The sequence below is a fragment of the Bombyx mandarina genome, chromosome 03 (genome assembly GCF_030267445.1).
Source record: "Bombyx mandarina strain Sakado chromosome 03, ASM3026744v2".
Taxonomy (NCBI): domain Eukaryota; kingdom Metazoa; phylum Arthropoda; class Insecta; order Lepidoptera; family Bombycidae; genus Bombyx; species Bombyx mandarina.
In genome coordinates this window covers 4979839-5005671 of record NC_143210.1, presented here as the reverse complement: position 1 = coordinate 5005671, position 25833 = coordinate 4979839, and the positions used below count along the sequence as shown (strand labels likewise).

At 35.0% G+C, this 25833-nt stretch overlaps 1 protein-coding gene and 1 pseudogene across 7 annotated transcripts in view; both read right to left on the bottom strand.

Annotated features, from left to right (window-relative positions):
* LOC114251302 (uncharacterized) overlaps positions 1 to 25833 on the bottom strand; it is a 245276-nt gene that overhangs the window by 99913 nt on the left and 119530 nt on the right. The gene's annotated exons all lie outside the window — the stretch shown is intronic.
* Positions 18395 to 19819, bottom strand: LOC114251322 (larval cuticle protein A2B-like; annotated as a pseudogene).

Below are 25833 nucleotides of genomic sequence, written 5' to 3'. Positions count from 1 at the left end.
CGATTATTGAAAAAAAAAAAAAAATACAGCTACCCCCAAGCACGTTGTAACTCAATTGGCATGCAATAAACGTACGTATTCACCGCATCGCTGCAATTAGACCCCAGTTGCGACAATGAACAAAGCGGTGCAGTCCCTGATACGACTGCAATATATGTATTTGCACCGTTTTGTTTCTGGGTCACTTGGTTGGTCATTAGGTGACCTGATTAGACAGGAGCTAATATTTTAGGTGTTAATGAGCTTGAATGATTAGTAATACAAAAAGATAAAGGTATCGTGTTTTCTTTTGCGAGTCATAGATACAATCGAAAATACCTTTACCGAAGTTCTGATGATTTTATATTTACGAATATTGTACGACACGACACGATAGACAGATTAAAGTAAACAAACCAAATTCGCCCTCAACTAAAACTGAATCGACTGAAACCAAAACTCAACTTTGTCATTTCCCTAATCGAATTTGAAACTAATCGAAAAAGATCAATAGGGCGGGTTAAATCCGGTTAGGACCGAATCTTTTAGGGAGTTTGGCTTCGCGATTTTTGTCCTGTTCTCCCTCGTATTTATTCAGTGAGTCTAAGCAGGAAAGAGGATAATTTTAGATACGAATAGTTTGCTATTCTGATGCCTGGCCATTTTCCAGTTATCTATTATAGCATAACATAATCTGTTTCCTTGTATGTTAAAGTCCGGTGTATTTCCCGGAGGAGAACTTTTAGTTTGTTTTATTCAAGTGAAATTTAAAATTCACTTTGGTTTTATATAATATTTACTTTATGAAAGATGTTTTATTTGGGCTGAAATATTTTAAAGATACAAATAAGCTGTATTATAATTTAATGTGCAATAATTCGTGTACATCTTAAACTAATGTAGGGACCCAAAAGCTATGGTGTACAGTGTACTCACGTGTGATCTATGACTGTGTTCAAATCCTGAAGACAACAATTGCACTTAGGATACACACATTTAAATCATGCTCACGAGTAATTTCCGCGACGGAGAAATAACACGGTATCATAAAAACGAAAATAAATAATAGTGCAACAATATACTTTTTCTTTAAAAAATACATACAATATCTACCAAGAAAACCAATTCAGAAAATACATCAGTTAATAACTATTGTATTATTATACATTTACACACAGCTTCGTTTCCGGCAAGAGTTTCGTTTAAATTTAGTCAAAACTATAGGCAATATTTTTATTCCATAAATAAGATAAATATTTTGTTCTTCGATATGCGTCATATTGCCTGCAATGTTTATGTGAGCCGAATGAAAGAGTTCTGTTTGCGCAGCCATCGATAAAACGAGTCGAGCGAGCTTTATTGCTTTTTTTTTATCAAACACCAATATAGCCTTGTTATTAAAAGCTAAAGTACTATAGCAAAATAGTTAATATATAACGACCCTCTGGAGCTGCGATGATGGTTACTTCTTCATCATCGTCAGTAGTAATAGCATATTCAATCATTTTGTACAAGGGCCTTCTTATTTTACTTACGCGACACCGCCTCTTTGGGATGAAATTTATCCTTCTTTTTTTTATTGCTTATATGGGTGGGCGAGCTCACAACCCACCTGGTTTTCAGTGGTTACTGGAGCCCATAGACATGTACGACGTAAATGCGCCACCCACCTTGAAATACAAGTTCGAAGGTCTCAGTATAGTTAGAACGGCTGCCCCGCCCTTCAAACCGAAACGCATCACTGCTTCACGTCAGAAATAGGCAGGGTGGTGGTACCTACCCGCGCGGACTCACAAGTCGAATATATTAAGTGTATAATCTATGCGTGTATAATCTATGCGTGTATAATCTATGATCTATGCTCACAAGAGGTCCTACCACCTAAGGGATAAGACGTCCAATACATTTTTATCGAGCGATGCAACTGAGCCGGTGTTCACACCCAAATGCCTCAGAAAGTTGTGTAAATTTTTCTAATGAAATACGTACCGTATGTAACAAATGGTCACGAATGACTTCTACGGCGCAGAAATAGTATTGTGTAATGAAAATCAAGCCCGCAATAATTATATTTTGCATAACTAATGCTGGTAGGTTGTATTATGAGTCCGCACGGGTAGATACCACCACCTTGCATATTTCTGCCGTGAAGCAGTAATGCTTTTCACCTTAAAGGATGGGATAGTCGTTATGCTTGGAAACTCTCATGACTCAAGGTGGTGGCATTTAAGTTGTTGATGTACGGTTGTAGTGATCACTTAATCAGGTAGACCATAAGAGCTCATCCACCGATCTAAGTAATAAAAAAACTCCATTCGCATTCCTTTTTTTATAGCTGATATAGGTGGACGAGCTCACAGGCCACCTGGTGTTAAGTGGTTACTGGAGCCCATAGACGTCTACAGCGTAAATGCGTCACCCACCTTGAAATATAAGTTTTAAGGTCTCAGTATAGTTACAACGGCTGACCCGCCCTTCAAACCGAAACGCATTACTGCTTCACGGCAGAAATAGGCAGGTTGGTGGTACCTACCCGTGCGGACTCACAAGAGATCCCACCACCAGGTCCTTCTTCCTAACGCACGCACGCAAATTGACTAAAATATTAAAATCCAACTTGACCCCGCTTTTACATTTGAATGTCAACAGCTAAATATATTATTATTATAAAATGATACATATATTACATAAAACCATTCAAATTTCCGAACTGTCACTTTAAGGATTTCCTATTCACCTTTTTTAATGCGGACGCGGACCGAATGTTTGTTGGAGGTTAATATTACCTTTCGCCCTGAAATTCGCCCTAAAAATACGTCTCAATATTTTACTTCTCCGTGGTACTAGAGGCATAATGGGCATTGGCAGCGGCTACGCGGTAAATTACTGATAATGGATCCGATTCGGGCGGTCCTTTTTCAAACTCAATTCGACAGATCCAATAACCAGGTGCCAATGGTTCGTTATGTTAGAGAACCAGTTATGAAAAAGAATGAAATATCGTATGTATGGTTTTGTGAATTGTGTGTATAGTTTATATGCGCTATTTACCTTAAGAAATATTCAATAGTTGAATATTTTTTTAACGTGCTCGTTTTCCCACTTCGCTAGTGGTAAATAATATTGTGATCCAGCACGGGTAGATAGCACTACCCTGCATGCTTCTGTAGCGAAGCAGTCAAGTGTTCAGGTTTGAAAGGTAGGAAAGACAAATAGGGTATGCCTTAAAGTAGACGTTATAATATCGAGTATCTATATATATAAAAATGAATGGCTGTTCGTTAGTCTCTCTAAAGCTCGAGAAAGTCTGGACCGATTTGGCTAATTTTGGTCTTGAATTATTTGTGGAAGTCCAGAGAAGGTTTAAAAGGTAGATAAATATGAAAATGATCGGAATTAAATAAAAATAACAATTTTGTTTTCCCTTTGATGTGTCTCCCGTCGGGTGGATTCCTTTTGTTTGTTTTAAGTTTATTTTATACTAAAGTTTAGGTCTTTTATTTATCGATTGAGGCACTACGAAGTCTACCGGGTCTGCTAGTAATGAATAAGAACTTATCATCTTAAACGGGTTCGCTTTTCTTGTGTTTGTTTTTTTCGACTTATTTTAATGAAACATATAAATAAAGCACAATCAGTTCAATGATAATTTAATTCTTTTTTTTTTTTATTGCCTTTGTAGGCAGACGAGCATACGGCCCACCTGATGGTGAGTGGTTACCGTCGCCCATGGACTTCAGCAATGCCAAGGGCAGAGCCAAGCCGCTGCCTACCGCAGAAGCCGCTGCCTACCGCAAACTTCTGAAGACCGCAAAATTCTGAAGACATCCATTCGAATTAAACAATAAAACATGCAGATCATGTATACGAAGCACACGAAAGAAACACGCCATCAACGTACTTTACGGACTTTGTAATAAACCAAAAAGATTCCGTCAGTCGGCCCTTTCCAATTATGGAGGCTAACAGCGAAATTCCTTTATGTATGAGATTAAAGGATCGTCAAGCAAGATATTGTCAATACCATACATCGTCCTGACGATATTAATTTCCGCGGAGACGAGCTCCGTGCAAATCCGATGTCGCATATTAAATTCTGGAGTAGAAAATTTAAATGTTACTTTTAATGTACGTTCGGATTTTTGTGGAATTCCGTTGTTCTACACGATGTGGTTAATGATTGAATAAATAAATATAAAAGAAACAGATAGATGTTATCGCTGTTGTTGAAACTAATTTCACATTACCGACATTCCAGCTCAGACACTATGTGCCTCTGTGCATTGGTGTTTTATGAATAAATTGTAATTTGGAAAACTTTGAATATAAAAAGGATTGGGACCAACGTTGCTCAAGTATGTCAAAGGACTATGAAAATGATGCTCATTCACTTGATACGATGGATCATTGTTTTTAAAACGAACCTGATATTAAGTTCTTACTGGCGCTATCCATCTGCGCGTAGTTAGAAAATAGCCCCTTAAGCTATCATTAGGTTGGGAAATAAAAAAGCGCTGCATGAAATCCGCTGTCCACCTTGATGATTTAGCTATCTGTAGATAAGACTTCCGAAATTCTCCTACCAATGGTGCTCGATAGAAATCTAGTTAAAAAAACCAACGGCTAACGCCATGCATGTGTACCTTCTAGATATACACATATCACAGTCGATAAAATCATTACCATTCAGTAAATTAACACCATTTACGCAGTTTAGGAATTCAATTTACCATTGGCAAATGGTAGAAAATTAATGGAATATATAACATATTATAAAGATCTAAAATAGCTTGGCAAAGAGAACAGTAAAGCATGTTGAACTTTGATCGAAACTTGATTTATCAATAAATAAATAAAAGTCCCTACCTGTTCACTGATCGTCTAAAGGGCTATTCCAGGCACGCCCACACGGCTAACATTAGCTCTAGTAAAAGCAGTGCTTTGCAAAATCAACCACCGGATCGGAATCGCGACCCACTGAGAAGATCCGGCGTGAAACGCAGTCGATCATCAATAGCTTTTAAGTACGAAACCATAGATTGCACAATGAAATAAGATAAAGCATTTTAAGGATTTTGAGGATATTAAAACACATGATGACATCAGGCATGAAAATAGAAAAGAAAATATATAATAATATATGTAGTTTAATTTATTTCAGTAACAAAACATTACATTGAGATCGGTCTTACTTAAATATATCTTCAATGACCAACAAGAGTTGTAATAGACGAAAAACCTCCCTAAAAGAGTGATCGCTGGAAAACACACGACACGTCTCTCTTAAACCAAAGAAACCTTACAATATAAAGCTGTGAGCGCGTTCACTCAGCGTACGAAAAACGATCTATCAAGTAGGATTTTAACGTTGAAGGCTATTCACGGGCGACGATTACAACACGACACGAGGACTTACCTACGAGCAAAGTGTGCATGTTTATATGATAGTACCGATTTATCGCTAATCGATGCCGTGTGTATTTTAAGGCATCAATTTTCGTAGCCATCTCAGATGAAGACAATTATATAATGTTCGGAATATTCGTTAAAAATAAATAGAATTAACGGACTTATACATCTTAATTTGCCTTACTTGCAGCTTGTTGCTGGTAGGACGTCTTGTGAAACCCGTACGGCTAGGCACCACTGTCCTGCTTTTTCCTGCCGTACGCAATAATGCGTTTCGGCTTTTAGCCGTTATACTTAAAAGTGAAAATAAGTGCCAAAGCGGTTGGTGGCATTTACGTTGTTGCTGTCTATGGGCTCTAGTAACCACTTAACACTTGAGCTCGTCCACCAACATAAGCAAAAAAACATGTTTCATTTCATTTCTTTCAAGGGTTATACGATGCTTTTGTGCTAAGAGTGTACCAAGTTGGCCGCGAGTCTACTAATTTATAGAAGAAAAATGCAACGGAAAAATGTGACCGAAATGCATTGACCAACCATGTTGCCAATCGCTTGACATATCGTATAATGATTAAGTTTAGCCACAAACAAACATATCTTTTTAGACCCTCCAGTGGTATTTTGAGCTGATAACGCCTACACACTTTTATATTGGCGCGTTAACGTAATCGTAACGTTTGGAACCGCCCAAAGAATGAAGCGATATGGCCCAACGCTCTCTAGGGTTGCTACTTTATCGATAGTTGTTAACATCGAATACAAATGGCTATGAATATCAAATGGAAGTCCTGTCTAAAATATCAATGTTTACGTCACACGTCTTTAGTATAGAATTTCTATAGCGCCTCCTCAACTTGGGAACACTGTTTTAAAATTGGTACAGAACAATATGAAGTCTTGAACTATGAACTTTGAAGTCGTCGTGGCCTAAAGGATAAGACGTCTGGTGCATTCGTGTGTAGCGATGCACCGGTGTTCGAATCCCGAAGGCGGGTACCAATTTTTCTAATGAAATACGTACTTAACAAATTATGTTCACGATTGACTTCCACAGTGAAGGAATAACACCTTGTAATAAAAATCAAACCCGGAAAATTATAATTTCTGTAATTACTGGTGGCAGGACCTCTTGTGAGTCCGAACGGGTAGGTACCACCGCCCTGCCTATTTCTCCCGTGAAGCAGTAATGCGTTTCGGTTTGAATGGCGGGGCAGCCGCTGTGACTATACTGAGACCTTAGAACTTATATCTCAAGAGGGGTGGCGCATTTACGTTGTAGATATCTATGGGCTCCAGTAACTACTTAACACCAGGGGGGCTGTGAGCTCGTCCACCCATCTAAGCAATAAAAAAAATTGAATTTTAAGTACCTATATTGAAAACCCCTATTTTGAAACATTCATAATTGCTGCTCCACTTGTATTGGCCTTACCATGATGTTATATATAGTCTATAGCCTTCCTCAATAAATAGGGTATCTAACACTGAAATAATTTTTCAAATCGGACCAGTAAGTAGTTCCTGAGATTAGCGCGTTCAAACAAACAAACTCTTCAGCTTACGCAGCAATATTAGGTATAGATAGGTATAGATAATACTTATTTTATGAAAAAATACGAGTATTTTGTAAGAGTATATTATTTACGAATAGCTCTAAAGAGTTCATTGTCTAATAGGTGTCTACGTCCGGTACTACTTCCTTTGAGTGATGCAGCTAAGCCGCGATTGCAATATAGAATTAGGGTAAATTTTCCAAGTAGCTTATGGGTGGAATGAATCTAATATTTTATGTTCTTAAATAACTAAATTTATATTTTATCGATATTTATTTCGAGTTAACATTTTTTTTTTTTTATTGCTTATATGAATGGACGAGCTCACAGCCCACCTGGTATTAAGGAGCCCATAGACATCTACAACGTAGATGCGCCACCCACCTCGAGATATAAGTTCTAAGGTCTCAGTATAGTTATAACGGCTGCCCCACCCTTCGAACCGAAACGCATTACTGCTTCACGGCGGAAATAGGCGGGGTGGTGGTGCCTACCCGCGCGGACTCCCAAGAGGTCCTACCACCAGTGAATTCACCATTTCTAGAAGATTCTCCTTATCGATATGCCTGCGCAAGCCGATATGACAACGCTTGGAGTCTGTTTTTAATAAAGCATTTAATGCCTGGCGTGAAAATTCTCATTTCTTTCCCTCGAGAAACCAACACTGATGTGTGTTTTAAATTAAACGTGGTCGATCTCAGGGGCTTGTCGTTGCATTATCGATTTCGTTATTTTATAAATGTTTTAAAAACATTATGTACTGTAGCTTTTTTAATAGGTTTTTGATATTATTATTCTGAATATATTAAATTCAAGTAATTTAAATTGACATCTTAAAATAGCATAATTTCAATCTATACTAATATTATAAAGCTGAAGAGTTTGTTTGTTTGTTTGAATGCTCTAATCTCAGGAACTAGTGGTCCAATTTGAAAAATTCTTTCAGTGTTAGATAGCCCATTTATCGAGGAAGGCTATAGGTTAGATAACATCACGCAAAATGTATAAAAAAATATGTAAAAGATTAGGCTGTATGGTATGATAGCTTTGCCTTTCCAGCTGGAAAAATAAAACTACTACCGTCCCCATCTGGGTAACTTAAGCTTTCCGTTTAACATTAGGCCACTTACCCGCTTTTTACATATCAATTTTTTTTTTCCAAGCGAGATACATTTTGCTATAGACTTTGAAATTTTTAATTAAGAGGTTTATTAATGATCGAAGAAAGCGCGCCAAAATTTTATATCTGTCAGCAAACTTTTTCTTTCTCGAGGTTGATTGTGAAGTGGTAGGGGGCTGACAAACGAAACATCGCTGCAAAGTTTTTTATATTCCCACTCAAAAGTTTCATAGAAAGGTAAGTTTGTACTTTTTATAATAAGTAAAGGTTGCAGATGTAGTTTCATAAAAAACTTATACGATCTATATAGTTGTCTTGTGTTTGTCTTGATTTTAATTCGTTTGGTGAACATTTGTGCTAATATGGGTCACTTTAACCCGGGCAACAGTTAAAAATAAGCCGAAGAATGTGTCAAGAACATGCACAAATAGCCTATAGTGACTAACCTTCCTATTACTCATTCTTTATCACCTATTCCTGGTCCTTCAAACATAAAATCGACATACTCAGTCGACCTACCTACCAATCATTTTCCATCACCCACAGCTGAATCCTCATTTAATATTGAAGCTACCGTCGTACTTCACCACTTACTAACGATATCTCATCACTCATGGATCGTGTTGCATCATTATCTAAGAAATTAGATTTGGATACTGAATCATGGGATGGAGTGATTAACAACTGTAATTATTTAATTCTACCGAATCATTATAGCTTTGTTGCTTTTTTATAATTTTAACATGCCACGTTTTGCTAATTATAATAAATAAAGACTGATTTAATAATAAATAGAAGATAAATAAGCTCTTATAAATAAAGGTCCTTTTCAAACACACTAACATTGAATTTTACTGAAAACCCTAAATTTAAAGCTTATTTTTTTGGTAAACAACTGTCATAAGATGGTGACCTAATTAATTTATATAAAAAGGAAATCAAATGCTATCATAGGGCTTTAAATGTAAAAATACATCAAAATTGTAATGCCAGTTCTTATATTGGTAAAGTTACCCCGTTCTCAATATAACATTGGCCCACAATTTTTTTGTCAATTTTGCGAGATTTTCACTCTATGCTCATGAAAAATCATTTAAATTTCAGCTGTAAACGTTTAAAACCCACGGGAAATCTATATTTTTTATTAATATTCAGTAAAACTGAGACAATACGTACAAAACTGTTCGCATGGCGGGACCAAGTTACCCAGATGGACGGTACTACTATCTATGATAACAGAAGCGAAGTTTATTGCTCCTTATATCATAATAAACAAAGTTCATACATTGAAATACACCACAAATTGAAATACGTCGCCCTCCATAAGCTATGAAATCGAAGTCTCAATTTCATTTTAATGTCCCATCTTAGGGCCGAATTACTTACCGACACATCCATCCCGAGAAAATCGTTTGAAGCCTTTTGTACATTAACACCTAAAATAAGCCTCAACTGTCGTGCCCCCTAAAAATATCTAACATACACCAAATTCATAACCGAAAGGAAATTCATCAGAAACTTTCATCTATTCATTTCATTACCACCTTTAAGGGTAAGATGTATTGTGAGTTCTCATTTCTAACGCAAAACACTCATGCTTTCCAATTCGAAATATGGGTTATACAAACTGAGATAGTCGAAGTGTCTCAGGGTGGGTAGCGGCATTTAAATGCTTAAGATTCATGAGAATCCACTGCCACTTAAAAATATATATATATATTAATACGTGAAGCAAAAACTTTGCATCCCTTTTTACGAAAATTGCGCGGACAGAGGAGTATGAAATTTTCCACACTTATAGAGAATATAGAGAAGAAGTGCACAATGCTAATATTTTTTTTAAATAATGGTAAAAGATACATTAAATCAATAAAGAAAACATTACACACACTACATACCATGACGCACACACGCATACATACTATTTATTGTCAAACTTTTGTTCTTGACGTTTGTTGTCAAATTGAGATTAAATATTGTTTGTCTTTGTTTATATTTTTTATAGTGTAGTATTGGCGAAATTTGTGATTATAGAAGTATAAAATACAATCATAATAGTGTACAAACTTACAATTCCAATTAATTATAGTCGAATTTCGACTACTGCGCGACCTCTAGTATTTAAGAATTTAAAAATATAAATGAAAAGGAACGGTATTAAATCACAACTTATATTTGAATTACTGCGCACTAAGCCTATATTTATTACCACATTAGGGAGTTAAAAAACAGTATAATAAAATTTATGGCTGCGTTACATTATTCGTGGAAGAGATTTCAAATTTTCTTCGGGTCTGAGAAAGGTCTTTTTTCGAGCAAGCCTGTGTGATTTTTTTTTATTTGCAGGTAGCTTGACCTCTGAGTGAATTTTTAATTTATCATACTAATCCCAATATTAGTATTATTGGTATTTATTTGTACTAAATGAAACTATAAATAATAATTTATTAAATCTTGGACAAGCTTCGCTACGAATATGGATGATAAAAAAATACCTGGCGTCGTAATATACTACATGAATTACGACCACGCTTCTCTGTCTTTATCGGTTAATATAGAAATACATATAAAAGATAATAAGTTATAAAATACAAAAAATCCTACACAACAATATCATACGGGAAAATACCGTAGTTACAAATGCACTAAAATTCTCACATAAGTTAAAGTGGCACTAGGCAAGCCATATTGACGAGATGAGCGATGACCATTGGACTCCTAGATTCACGTTATAGCGGGGCCCTGCCAGTATTAGAAAGAAAGGAAGACCGGTAGTTCGTTTGGAAAACCAATTAAAAAATACCTGATAAAAACTGGAGCCAAAGATAGAGATAAACGGAAAGGTCTGTAGGAGGCCTTCATCCTCACATAAGAGGAGTTCTTGCATGCCTGTACGTTAAATTATTAGAACCTTTTAAAATCTTATACCATATAATTTATCAACTAATATTATACACATTACTATATTGTCTATTCTAATGATTATCTATTATTATTATATTATTATTAAATGTAAATCGTTAACAAACTGTATAACATTTTGTAATTTTACTTTTTTTGCAAATGTGGCAAAATAAAAGGTCTATTATTTATTTTATTTATTTACTATTAAAGTAAAAGTTTGGCAAAACAACTCTGTCCGCCATGAACTGCGAAATTGAATTTCTTGGTAAAACTAATAACGTTATTATTCTCCAGAATAGGGTCACTTAGAAAACGTGTTGGCCAAACGAAACAAGTTGATTGAAAAAGACAAGCCCTTGATAACAAATAATACGGGGTCGAGGAATACTCATTTGAACTCAGAGATATCCAATAGAGAATACATGATTGAAATGTCAAGTCTAGTGTAAGATCCAATTGAAAAATTTGTCGAACTGATCATTAAATTATACGATAAAATATATCCATTAAGTAAATTACAAGCCTATATAACTTGCAGGAACAAAGAAAAAGTGGACATAATGCACCAAAATGCTTTGTGAGTATTACCATATAGATCGAGATATCCATAGGTCTAAAACCGTCACAAAACTCGTACGTGTATTCCTTGGAGATATAGACGCAGAGTAAAGGTTCGGGATAACTTAATAAAAAAACTTAAGGTTCGAATTATTTCTGACGAGGCGACCAAGTCAATTTTCTTATGCGATATGCCAAATTTTCAATGTTTCTATTGAGTATATCCTCGTCAAGTTTTCATAAAGCATTTCAGCGTCTATCTGAAGCAAGTAGTACTTTCAGAAGTACTTCTATAAGACTGGAAACAAGTCATCTAACGATAAAATAGCTCATTGGAGGTGAACGAAGACGAATAAAAACCAATAAGGCTGAACGCTTACCTTGGAGCGATTGAGTTTGCTGGCGGGTCGGTATATAATTGCGTCTTTATTGCAGAGGTAAAGTTTAAAACTGCTTTATGCGTATAAAGGAAGAGTACCTTTAAACTGAATTAAGTTGTCCCGGTTTATGTTAATAATAATGTTTTGGTTTTGATAGTTTTCGCTGGAATAAAATCGTTTTGAATTTGAGGTTTTGGATGAAATGCAAATATTTACATTAAAGTAATAAAAAAAAAAGCTTTAACATCAATCATTCAAACTCCAATGTTCGTATGAAACAAAAAATGTTAATTATTCATAACTTTGAAAGTTGTTAAACGAATAAAATGACCGTGAGGTTTAACCGTTTATATTTTTCGAAACATCTCTATCACTCGTTGAATGTAAAAAAATACTGTGGCGACCTCGCCTGAATGATTAATATTGTTTTGAAATGTAGAACTACGATTCAAAACGAAACATTAAAAAATTTCCACATGGGAATAATGCGAATGACTAATGATATAATTTTATTCTGTTTATTGCTTAAATCTATATAGTTAAGCATAAAAAAAATATTTTCTTTATTTGTTTGTTTTTTTTTTGTAATCTTTCTTGTTTTTCAAAGTGTAACGTTAATAAAACTGAAAGTATGACACAAAAAACGAAGAGAAATCTTAAGGTGTCAGATTACGGTCCAATTTCGATCATTGGGCGAACCCTAGTTATTGTTAATTAGCAAAAATAGGCTTAATGAACTGTAGTCAAAACGTCTAGACGGTTTTTATGAGGCATTAATAGAAACATTGTACAACAGCTTGCTCTAAATGGCCAAAGTAGAAATTCAATCGAACGCTCTTTAATTAGAAATCGTTTTAAGAGAACGTCTGCGGCTTCCCAATCGTCATTCTAATCAAACTATTTTCCATTGAAAATGAAAGGAACGTTAAGGAAACCAACGAATTAATAGTGACAGTAACAGGCTCGTTATGTATCAGTGTGTTCTTTAACTAACCAGTTTCATACAAAAGTTTTATTTTTCTAAAATTTTGGAACGAAGTTCCTTATGTGACGATGCGGAGAGGGACCCTAACCGAGAAAAAACGTCCGTAACGTAAGATTTTTATTAGTAATGCACACAGTGTACGACAACTTTGTAATAACGTACAAATTAGTAATGCACACAGTGTACGACTTAACTATGTTATAATGTACAAAAAATTACATATTTTTATTACATACTAGCTGACCTGGCAGACTTCGTAGTGCCTCAATCAATAAATAGAATACCTAAACATTTGTATTAAATAAACTTAAAACTTAAAAGGAATCCGTCCGACGGGGGACACATCAAAGAAAAAACAAAATTGTTATTTTTATTTAATTCTAATCATTTTCATATTTATCTACCTTTTAAACGTTCTCTGGACTTCCACAAATATGTAATTCAAGACCAAAGTTAGCCAAATCGGTCCAGCCGTTCTCGAGTTTTAGCGAGACTAACGAACAGCAATTCATTTATATAACTAGTCAGGTCATAAGTATTGTCACACAGTAAAAACTTTTCTTTTAGAATGCTGGCCACAAAAAAGTTTATTGAATTCGAATTTCGAATTGTTCATGAAAATAAAAATGTATACTTTTAAAATTTTACTCATTTTTAAATATGGAGTGGACGCTTAAAGAAGACCGTGTTGCAGTTATTGCGTTGCATCGTTGCGGTTACGCGCCAATTCAAATTTTTAACATACTGAAAATTTTTAATATAACCAAAAGATTCGTTTATCGTACCATCAAACGATACAATGAAGACTCTAGTGTAGATGACAGGTCAAGAAGTGGTCGCCCTCGGTCTGTTAGGACTCCAGCAGTGATAAAAGCTGTGAAGGCGCGAATTCAAAGAAATCCCAAACGTAAGCAGAAACTGTTGGCCCTTCAGATGGGGTTAAGCAGAACCACGGTGAAAAGGTTGTTAAATGAAGACTTAGGGCTTCGGGCATATCGAAGAAAAACAGGACATCGTTTGAATGCTCATCTAATGGACCTGAGACTGAAGAGATGCCGCGCTTTGTTGAAGCGGTACGCGGGAAAAAATATCGGGAAATTCTTTTTTCGGATGAAAAAATTTTTACCGTAGAAGAGAGCTACAACAAACAAAATGATAAGGTGTACGCATACAGTAGTGAAGAAGCGAGCAACCGTATTCCGCGTGTCCAACGAGGTCATTTTCCATCCTCGCTCATGGTATGGTTGGGAGTTTCTTATTGGGGCTTAACAGAGGTACATTTTTGTGAGAAAGGTGTAAAAACGAATGCAGTTGTGTATCAAAATACAGTCCTGACGAACCTTGTGGAACCTGTTTCTCATACCATGTTTAATAACAGGCATTGGGTATTCCAACAAGATTCGGCGCCAGCTCATAGAGCGAAGAGCACACAAGACTGGCTGGCGGCGCGTGAAATCGACTTCATCCGGCACGAAGACTGGCCCTCCTCCAGTCCAGATTTGAATCCGTTAGATTACAAGATATGGCAACACTTGGAGGAAAAGGCGTGCTTAAAGCCTCATCCCAATTTGGAGTCACTCAAGACATCCTTGATTAAGGCAGCCGCCGATATCGACATGGACCTCATTCGTGCTGCGATAGACGAGTGGCCGCGCAGATTGAAGGCCTGTATTCAAAATCACGGAGGTCATTTTGAATAAACTTTAGTGTCATAAGAATCTATGTTTTGTTAAGTTCATTTTGGTATATGAATGGTTACATAATGAATAAACTTGTTTCAATTATTTTACATTAAACATGTGACAGAATTTATGACCTGACTAGGTATACTTATATATAGATTTTTTATAAATCATTGTGAATAAAATAAAGTTGATAATTGGTAAAGTAGTTTTTTTTTATTTTTTTTATCAATAAAAAAAAACATAATAAAAATGTATGCTCGAATAATTATTTTCGTTATACCTCGAATAGAACTTAAAATTAATAATTTTATAATAAGGAACTTCGTTCCTATCCGGTATCTCGCGACACCACACATCTTTTTTTATATAGATATTTCATTCGTAGTGTTGCAGTTGACAGTTAAATTTCCTTAAATGCTGTACTTGTCTGCAGCAAATACACGCCTTAAACGAATACCGGTTGATGAAAACGGAGATTGGCCCGACCGTTTTCCGGTCCCATAAAATAAATCACTGTCTATTACGCATTTTTTCAGCCACACCGTGACATGTACGTTTTCCGGGGCGAACCAGTAACGCTGCTATCTATTTTAGTCTTAACATGATGATGTTAAAGATCAAAATCGCGTGAAGTGCTCGCGTTAAAATGAATACGAGGTAACAATCTACTAATGTTTTTCGTATCCGGTTATATCTATACATTTGCATGCACGATTTACCAACTAAATTTTTTTAATATAGGAATTTTCTCATAATATGGAAAACCGGATAAATATTTTGGATTATTTTTTACCGATTTTTTTGTAATATTTTTTTTATATAAATGAGGATTCGTTTTCATCTCAAAAGTAATTGATTTATATTTCATGTTCCAAATAAATTTGATTTGTTTTTTAAATAAAAAAATTATAATGGTTAAAAATAATAATGACGGTATCACATACCATCCCAAGCTGCCGTATTCCTTTAAAATGTGAATTGCAAATGAAATTTATACGTTATAACCGAAAGCACAGATTCGGATTAAAAGTTTCGAAATTTCAGAGCCGAGATAGATTTAGGCCGGATTAAACTACTTTAGAGATGTAGTATAAACTAAATAATAACATAATAATATAAAATAATCCGAATAATCATCCCAATAATCTATCGATAATTTCATTAATCTTAGATAATAGCGAATGGCATAATGTGGTCATCATAATCTTGTCTAACATACATAAATACACTCATCATTTTCTAACATTTATTTTTTATAGCTTGGTTGACATCAAATATGGAGTGGAGTAGAGTATCATTCAAAAATGTGAAATAAATATTTTTTCAATTCCCAAGATTGTTTGTTACTGTGTAGAATGGAAACAAATCTGATTGACAAGAGGAAATAATCTGGTAAGTATGTACGTAATATTATTATGTACTTATTTTTTAATTAATGAAAATAAAATATACTACTCTTTCAAGACAGTACCGAGGAAAAGATGAATATCACATAAAATGTTAGTTATTCATCCAAATTTATTTTATCGCCCTCAAAGTATTGTCCTTCAGAAACGATACGATTACATCTTACGTCAATAATCCAATCATCAAAACATTATTTAAATGCTGTCAAACTCGTAAACCCACTTCTCGTCACCATTCAGGAAACTAATAGTCATCGTTTCCTGAATGTTGGATCAGAATTGACTGGTTCTATCATGTCCTCAGCAACTCTTATGCGATTAAGTTTTTTTTTTAATTCAAGTCTTTTGGAACTAGCCGAGTGGCAACATGTTTCACTCCCAAGTGATCATTTAAAATGGTACGGATTGACTCGTAAAATATATAACGTTCGGCGACTATCTCTCTCAAGCTTGAAAGAAAATTTTCAATCACTATTTCTTTCACTTTTGCTATTTTAACTTCAGTTGCAGACTATAATGGCCTACCATAGCGAGGCAAATCATTTCCATCACAACTCGTTCTTATAAGCACGTGTTTTTGATTAAGTCGATTCGACGTAAGCCTTTTGTAATATTTTCAGTGACTCCGAACACGAAACTCCGTTGGCAATGCAAAATTTAAAACAAACTCTTTGTTTGACGTTTTTGTCTATTATGAAATTCACAACACTAACTATTTATAATATAACTAAAAACAGAACTGTAATCTAAATAACAGATGCAACTCGAACTCCGCGCCAAAATTGACACAGTAGTGCCAATTTAACTGCAATAATAAAAAAAAACAATAATATGAATTTGGAACCATAGACAAATCATTCATCTATACCAATATTATAAAAAGGAAAGATTTGTTTGTTTGTTTGTTTCGAATAGGCTCCGAAACTACTGGACCGATTTGAAAAATTCTTTTTCCATTAGAAGCCGACATTGTCACTGATGAACATAGGCTCCTTTTTTTTATTTTTTTTTTGGTTACATGTGTGTTTTAATGCTTCCGAAGCGAAGCGAGGGCTGGTCGCTAGTTCCAGATAATTATTGAGTGAATGGAATTATCTTAAATATAAGCAATCTTGTACTCACCTATTACTTGTTGGAAATTTTAATCCCTATTACACTATTTACTCTAAACTATATGGTTACACGAATGCATATATAAAAATAAGTAGGTCAACGCATTAGCCAAACAGCACACGATACAAGACGGTATTAATTCAATCAAAGTGATACGCCATTTTTCCGCCTCTCAAGTGGCTCGGTAGGCCACAATTTATCTTTATCAGGCCGGTGTAGGTGGTTTTTAGTGTAATTTTATACGGGATTCCCTTGGCGCCGTGGATGGAAACTTTCTGAATTACACACGGAATATTCAATGCGAAATCCTGCGGAAAGGACCAAGCTCAGCGGCTAATTAATTTTGTGTCTTTCGACTTTGTTTTTTTTTTTGCTTTCTCTCTTGCTATACAGCCGTTTTTGTGCTTTTCATTAATTCGTAAGTATATTTTGTCTTAGTTTTTATAAATGAACAAATAGTTTTGATTAAAACGACTTCTACGGAATAATAATCTTACAGAAAAGGTACCTAATTTTATGGTGAAGAATGACGGTGGCTTCATTTCTTAAAAAAATTAAATTGAATATGGCGCTAACAAGGTTATCTGGAGGTTTTTTATTGCTCCGGAGACGAACCCACGGCCCACCTGGTGTTAAGTGGGTACCGGAGCGCTTAGACATCTACAACGTAAATGCCACGACCCACCTCGAGATCAGAATTCTAAGGTCTCAGTTTTTACTGCACGACGGCTACCCCACCCTTCAAACCGAAACGCATTAGTAATTCAGGGCAGAAATAGGCGGGGTATTTACCCGTGCGGACTCACAAGACGTCCTACCACCAGAAAACCAGGTCTGGTAGTTGTTTCACTTGAATTTTATCTTTTCGAAGATTATTAGCTAAGCATCAAAATCGAAAGTATCGAAAGTATCAATCGCAACGTGAATTCCGTCACCCACTTTAAGACATTTATTTTTATTTAAATAAATATTTAGTATTTAATAATATATAATAGTATGTTTATTTTTCCTTCAGCTGCATATTTCATATGTAATAACGGATTATCCTTTCAAATTGGTACAGTATACGATTGAACAATCCGCATTGATTGGTTGCTGACCTCAATATAGAGAAATAGACTATATTTAGATCCTAAGCCTTATACAAGATACTCCGAGCTATATCTATTCCAGATTTTAGCTAACAATAGGATTTTTAGAAGCAAGTAGGTAGTTATATTTAAATAAGAATTAAAAATAAATCGTATTTTTATTAAGATCACAGCAGTAAGCTAACATGTTGGAAACAACTTTTTAAATTATCTAATACAGTTTGGAATGGCCAAGGGATCCATCGTAAAGTCAATGGGCTCCATAAGTGAGACCGCGAGCCAAAGGACCAAAGTAGGCCAAAGAGCCAGCGTGGACCAAGGAATTGCCAATGATACCGTGGGTGTACGCCAGTGGTGCTGCATGGTTAAGCCAAGGGAGCGCTGTGAGCGCCTACGGCAGCATGGGCCACAGAAGCAACAACAGCAGAGTGGGTCGCGCCAGGAGAATGTGCAACAAGCACTGGTTTTTACTGGTGGTACCACCACCCTGCCTATTTCTGCCGTGAAGCAGTAATGCGTTTCGGTTTGAAGGGTAGGGCAGCCGTTGTAATTATACTTGAGACCTTAGAACTTATATCTCAAGGTGGGTGGCGCATTTGCGTTGTAGATGTTTATGGGCTCCAGTAACCACTTAAAACCAGGTGGGCTATGCAATAGTCCACTCACCTAAGCATTAAAAAAAAAGCGCTGGGTCCTTACGCACGACAGCGTTGAATCCAGAGTGAGAATCAGTTGCCGACAGTGCGCTTAGTACCGTCAGATTCGAGGAGGGAGTGCTGCCCTACTACGCTATCGCCGATACGGGCCTCGTGCTGGCTCTTGACGTCGCCGGTGTGAGTGTTAGAAGCCCCGTAGGAGAAGCTGGTGTAAACGTCATGGATCGCGCTAGCATGGACGGCCGCGACCAAACAAGCGATAACGACGAACTGGTAATAAAAACTTAAAACAATTTTTTTATAATGATTTCATAAAAAATTACACAAAATCTGTTTAGAATTTGAAACAGTTTCGAATAAACGATTGTCTTGGGAAATTTCAAGTTTGCAGAGAACACATAAAGCAATATTAATTTATTATGAAAAATATCGTTGTTTTTTAATTGAGTTTTCATTTTATTTATCTATATATATAAAAATGAAACCCGTTTTCCGTTGTCACGACATAACATGAAAACGGCTTGACCGATTTGGCTAATTTTGGTCTTGAATTATTTGTGGAAGTCCAGAGAAGGTTTAAAAGGTATAAAAATATGAAAATTCTCGGAATTAAATAAAAATAACAATTTTGTTTTCCCTTTGACGTGTCCCCCGTCGGACGGATTCCTTTTGTTTGTTTTAAGTTTATTCTATATAAAAGTTTAGGTCTTTTATTTATCGATTGAGGCACTACGAAGTCTGCCGGGTCAGCTAGTTAATTATAATAAAGAAAATAATAAAAAAAACTAACAGGTTTCTACTACGAGTTTTACCTGTGATCTGGAAGCCTGAAACAGCGCTGAAATATCTTGAAATCATTTTAAGTAATAACTGTGGTAAGAAAATATTATTTTATAAAGTAGATAGGTGTGAAAGCTTAAAATAATTCGTGGAAATATATAAAAAGTACAGAAAATGGTCATTTACACCTTAGTTGCCATTTCGATGGGCTATTGCTGTTGCACAAATAATTGCGAATGATATATTTTATTTATTTTACGTTACTGCTATTTTATACTCATTCGCTTCGAATTAATAAGAGGAAGTAGATATGTGACTTTCTAGGCCATTCTCATGGGCTCACCTCCGCTAGTTCCCTTTTTAAAATTCTATCAACGCCATCTATTGACGCCGCAAGAGTTCCTCAATGAAGAGAAAAAAGGCAGTAAGACTAAATAAAACATAGTGTCAGTGTTAAAAAATAATTTATGAATTGTATTAATCAATCAACTTAAGTCCATAAAGGAGCTTCGGAGTGTGTCCAATAACCTATTATTCTCAGTTCCAACTACATTAAACCTATAACAATAAAAACAGTTTAATCGACAAAAAATAAATCACCGAAATTTAAACAACACTAAAATGGATTATTGCAGCGAAACAAGTATGCGTTACCCGTCTTAACAATCGTCTCAAATCGGACCCCGGAGATTTCTAAATAGAAGACCAATAAAATGAAACATCAATACACACTTGAGGGTAGGCGTTAAATTCTCATTAGATTGATCAATTTACCCTCCGAATGGTTTGTAAGTGAAATTCCAACATTTTAATCAATCGAGGTCGCAAGTCTAATTAGATTCTTGGCTCTAACCCGGCTAGCTTCTTGCGCGGTCTGGAATAGTGGTTTAATCAATGTTAACCAATTTTGTTTATATTTTTATCTTACAATATATCGGATAAAGTATTAACAAAGGGCGAACTTATCTTCTACATATGTCTTGTTTTCTATATATTTATTCGTCTAAGGAAACTATATTATCGGTTTACGGTATTAGTAGAGTACTTCTCGCTAAGAAGAAGATACGAGTATTAAGTGCGAGTTGAGCCATTATCACAATTTCTCCATCTTCTGCAGTAGTAGCACTGTCATGACCTCATTGCATTTTTCATAACTACCCTTTAATTGATTGATACACCGATTTCACCCGCATTAAATCAGTGATTCTGAAAAACTTAAGCTCATCCTATTTTTGCTTGTATCTATTGCCGGTATCTATTTGCTATCTTGTCTACAAACTACTAGACAATATGTAGATTCCTTGGTACGTGAGATCATGAACAAGCGAACCCAATATCGTATATTTTCAAGCATATACTGGGGTTGGTCGGGTCATTCACCCTCCATGTCATAGCTTTCAATTCCGTCGGAATCCGTTCGGTCATTACGTGATTGAGTAGCAAGCTTCCATTACATATAAACCTTCACATTTATAATATTAGTATAGACGAACGGGAGGTAGAGCGTGTTAATTAATGATCCATCATCAAATTTTTAGCAACAAAACAGTCACGCATACCGGCTTAAAGAGAGCTGTTACAATCGATAGGGTCCAAGAATTCCACTCGTATGGCTTGATATGGGATAAGGTTTATTTTATGACGTAGACCGTTTACGTACGTACTTGCGAAATATAAAGAAATCTATTGAATTCACCGCATCGGAAAAGCATATTGAAGTACATAAAGGACACATATCTACTCCACAAAGTGGATTCAGGAAATGAGAATGATTTATTTTAACAAGAAAATTGAAAGAACAAAAGAATAAATTTCTTCAGTAATTAACAGGAGCTCGGACATAATAAATTCGCTTTTATACAACATAATATTAATCTTTCACTTTTAATGCGGTCTCTTTTGACGCTCCGTAAACAATGGATATTCATTTGTAGAATTACAATTTATCCAGCCAAATGTTTGTGTAATGTATGGGAGCGCTTACAGCTGTTACGCTTTAAGCAAACTGTTATCTTTATTATCAGTTATACTATGCTGTTGTTATTATGTTATGATTTTATAGCTGGCAAGGGAATGGAACAATGCGTCGACTTCGTTAATTTAAAATTAACACTAGTGTGTATAAGAAGACCGTATCATTCAAACGGCTCAATTCGTTATTCACCAAAAATATTCAGTGACATAATTGATTTATAGGCAGATTGTCTTACTAGTTTAGATTCCATCACAAGCGCCATTTTGGAAACATCTTAGGTGAATGTCGATATTTTGCATCAAAAGTGTCAAATGTAGTCCAGTAGTAGTAGTATTTTTATTTTTCCAAGTGGAAAGGCAAAGAATCATACCATACAGCCTAATCTTGTATTTTTTTTATTTATTATACCTATGAAAAATGATAATTGTTATGAAATGAAATGAAGTAGATTAATATGAAATATGAAATGAAATAAAATGAGACGGGACGATATGGGATGAGATATAATCTCAGTAAAATGGTGGTCATTTACCGACACTTTTTCAGCGGAATTTTTGGAGAATCCCCAGAAATTATGTTCAGCGGTTTTATTTCATTTTCCCATATTTGTGCACTTTCACAGATACTAAACAGTTAGTAAACCACCGTTATTACATATTTAAACCCGAATAAAAAATAAATAAACAAAACAAAACAAATCACACAACTTCACTCCTTGCGTTCCTGCCAAAAAGTCCCCAAATGTAGGTAGTCCATATAAATTTACTCAAGTGTCACACTACTTTTTTCAATTTAAATTTGGAATTTTATTGTAACATTATTACGATTTCTTTTAAATTATACTTTTACAGTTAATACTAGAGTTTTTGCTCTTTATTATTTCCAACTTTTCGAACATTTTACGGTTTTCGTTGACACGGGCTACTTTTTTGTAGATTAAAAAAACAATGATAAAAATTTATGTAAAAACACCTTAATGACGTGTACAAAAAGGCGAACTTTGCACATTCATGGGCTTTCTTGCATTAAACTTTTGGGTAGGCGAGCTCACAGCCCACTTGATGGTGAGTTGTTACCGTCGCCCATGGACTTCAGCAATGCCAGGGGCAGAGCCAAGCCGCTGCCTACCGCTTAATACTCTCGACAAGCCTCTTTTAAAGAAGGACATTCTACTAGGATCCATAGGGGAATACAAAATGAAATGATTAAAATAATTCCTGATACACTTATTAGATAATTTTTTTAAATGTTAACATACTACAAAGCAATTATAGCTGTACATACATACATATATAATACCATTGTATGCACCAGACATTAATTAGAAAACATAAACATTTACATAGTATCAACTTGCATACAACATAGACTAATTATACTATTACATTTGCTGATACTATCGTAATTTAGTATTGATACGCTAAAAATAATGCATATCTAGAAATCTATACTATATTCAATGTATTATTATTCTTGTAAATATGGAAGTCTACATGCCTTAATGTTTCCTACGTCACGCAAAATTTACTTAACGGATTCTGGTAGAATTATCCAAGTAAAGATGACTTGACCATAACTTTAATTAACACTAAAGATACGTTTTTGTCATGTAATTTACATGGTATATTTTGTATACAGCGTATTTTTATACGCCACTGTGTACGCTGACTCGTGCTCTTGTGTACTAATGATTCTATTAATCGACTGGTAATCTAAATTTTCACTAACCCGTACAAATGCTACAGATTTTAGTTTTTCAAAATTACAATAGGACTCTGCGATTTCTCTTTAGTAGAATATAAATTTGAATGAAAGAGACAGAAAATGTTTCCTTGTGTCTCTTAAAATGTTGAAGAGAAACGAAAGCGTTATTGTACATAATTATTAAACAAAAAGCTAAGTCCTTCTAATATTTTTAATATTAACATTTAAGCTCTAACAAAAAGATTATTAACTATTTGGCTTGGGTTATTTATATTTAGATTATAAATTTTAATGACTTTGGCCTTTTAATAAGCTTTACGTTTTATTTACGAACTTAATTCGAGAATTTAAGAAAGCATAAGGCCATTCTCCAATCCAATATTATTTTCCTTTCAAAATTACAATGATTTCTTATAATGTGACAGGAAGTGAATTCAGGAGTTAAACCGTTTTGAAATGACTTCGAAAATCGACTAAGGCTTCATTAATCGAACATTAATAAAGCCTCTTGGCTCACCTTTAAAAGTTACTGCGGATCTTTTGTCGGCAAATCAGCTTGGCGCGACTCGGCCATTTTTGATCTTTCGTATGATCGTCAGATTTTAATTGAAAAAGTTCTCTGGAGTTTTTTTCTACTTAATAACGATAAGTGTTTCTGCGATCAGATTAAAGTGTCATTTGATGTTTTGAAATCAAGTAAATTTTATTAAAAAAAAAAACTTTTACATTTTATCACATTCATTTTAGCATTTTGAAGTTTTTCGATTCCGACTTATCAATTCACCTTTTGTTGTTTTTTAATCATCAACTTTTAATTTAAATTACTTTTACGGTTTAATAATGGTATGTGTATACCCCCACAACCCTAGTACTGATTGATCATAGATGCCCATTGATACCACAGTGTAAATACTACCTATATCTACTACGCACTTCGAAACACCAGCTTGTAGTTGTATTGTTAATCCGACACCCCGCCCTTCAAACGAAGGATTGATACGCAGCAAAACACACAGAATTTCGTTGACTTATCTTGCCGAACTTATAATAGAACCTAGAACCAAAGTTTAGGATTTTTTTTATTTTTTTTATTGCTTAGGTGTGTGGACGAGCTCACAGACCACCTGGTGTTAAGTGGTTACTGGAGCCCATAGACATCCACAACGTAAATGCACCACCCACTTTGAGATATAAGTTCTATGGTCTCAAGTATAGTTACAACGGCTGCCCCACCCTTCTAACCGAAACGCATTATTGCTTCACGGCAGAAATAGGCAGGGCGGTGGTACCTACCCGCGCGGACTCACAAGAGGTCCTACCACCAGTAAGATTATTCTGGAGACTTATTCCAGGCATTAGCAGACGTCCCTTAAGCGACAGTGACCGCTCATATCACATTTTTAATAAAACCGTATATGTATCTATTTAGAAGATGGACTACCTTTTTTTTTACTTGATACTATTCGTCTGCCGTCGTTGTTGATTAAGGACAAATTGACAAACATCATATCTGAACAATACAGTATAAAGTTTTAAATCTTTCGATTATATCGCAATTTAATTTTCTTAGCCATTTTCAGCCAAAATAGCCATTTAATTTTCTTATTTAGTCCACTTCACTCTTTGAAATCTTTGAAATGAACAAATCAAATATGTCCTAATCTAAGATAAGAATCTAAGGTAAAATCAGTGGCAAAAATTTTGGTTAGTATTCGAAATTTCAATCATCTAAAGATGTAACGGAAATTGTGATTTGACTAGGCTTAGAGATCTATATATATAATATGTTTGCGCACCGCAAATACAGATCATATTCTGTGAGCCGTTATAACAGCTTTTGTCATTGCAACGTAGACACCTTATTTTGTATTCAGTTTGTGCTGAGTAAAATGTATCAGTGAAATTCGTCGAGCTTAGTGGATTCCCTTTACCGAGTGGACGAATATTTGATTTATTCGTTACATAACTGAAGAGCTCCCTTTAATATTAATGAAATCATTTGAAATTCAGAAACGTTATTCATATGACTGATTGTGATTTTGTATTTAATTTTAAATGGGTTTCGGACGGAAATTGTATAATTTCATAGTTTGATTTCGTTGTTTATATTTAAATGATGGTTCATGTTAAACTACTATTTGTTTTACAAAAGCTTGCAGTCAATTTTCCCAGCTGAAGAAAATTTGTTTTTTTTTACTGCAGCAAATATCTCCGTATGTATATCTTTGTGACTGTAGTTCTAGTTTTAAATTTACATAGACAGTGTAAAATGTAAATGAATGTCAGTTCGGAAATTGGATTGCCTGAACGACGAACGCCGTTCAATGTAGTTCGCGTTTACAGCAAATAAATACTGCTGTAGAATAGACTCTGTATTATGAATTTATACATATACCAGCTGTACCCGTCCCCTTCGCTGGGCATTTAAAATTAACATTATTATTTCTCACCCCCACAAAGATTATCATCATTAACGCCCCCGCAACTGGTGTAGGGAGTCCAACACTCATATAAATATTAGCCTATCCATTAAGT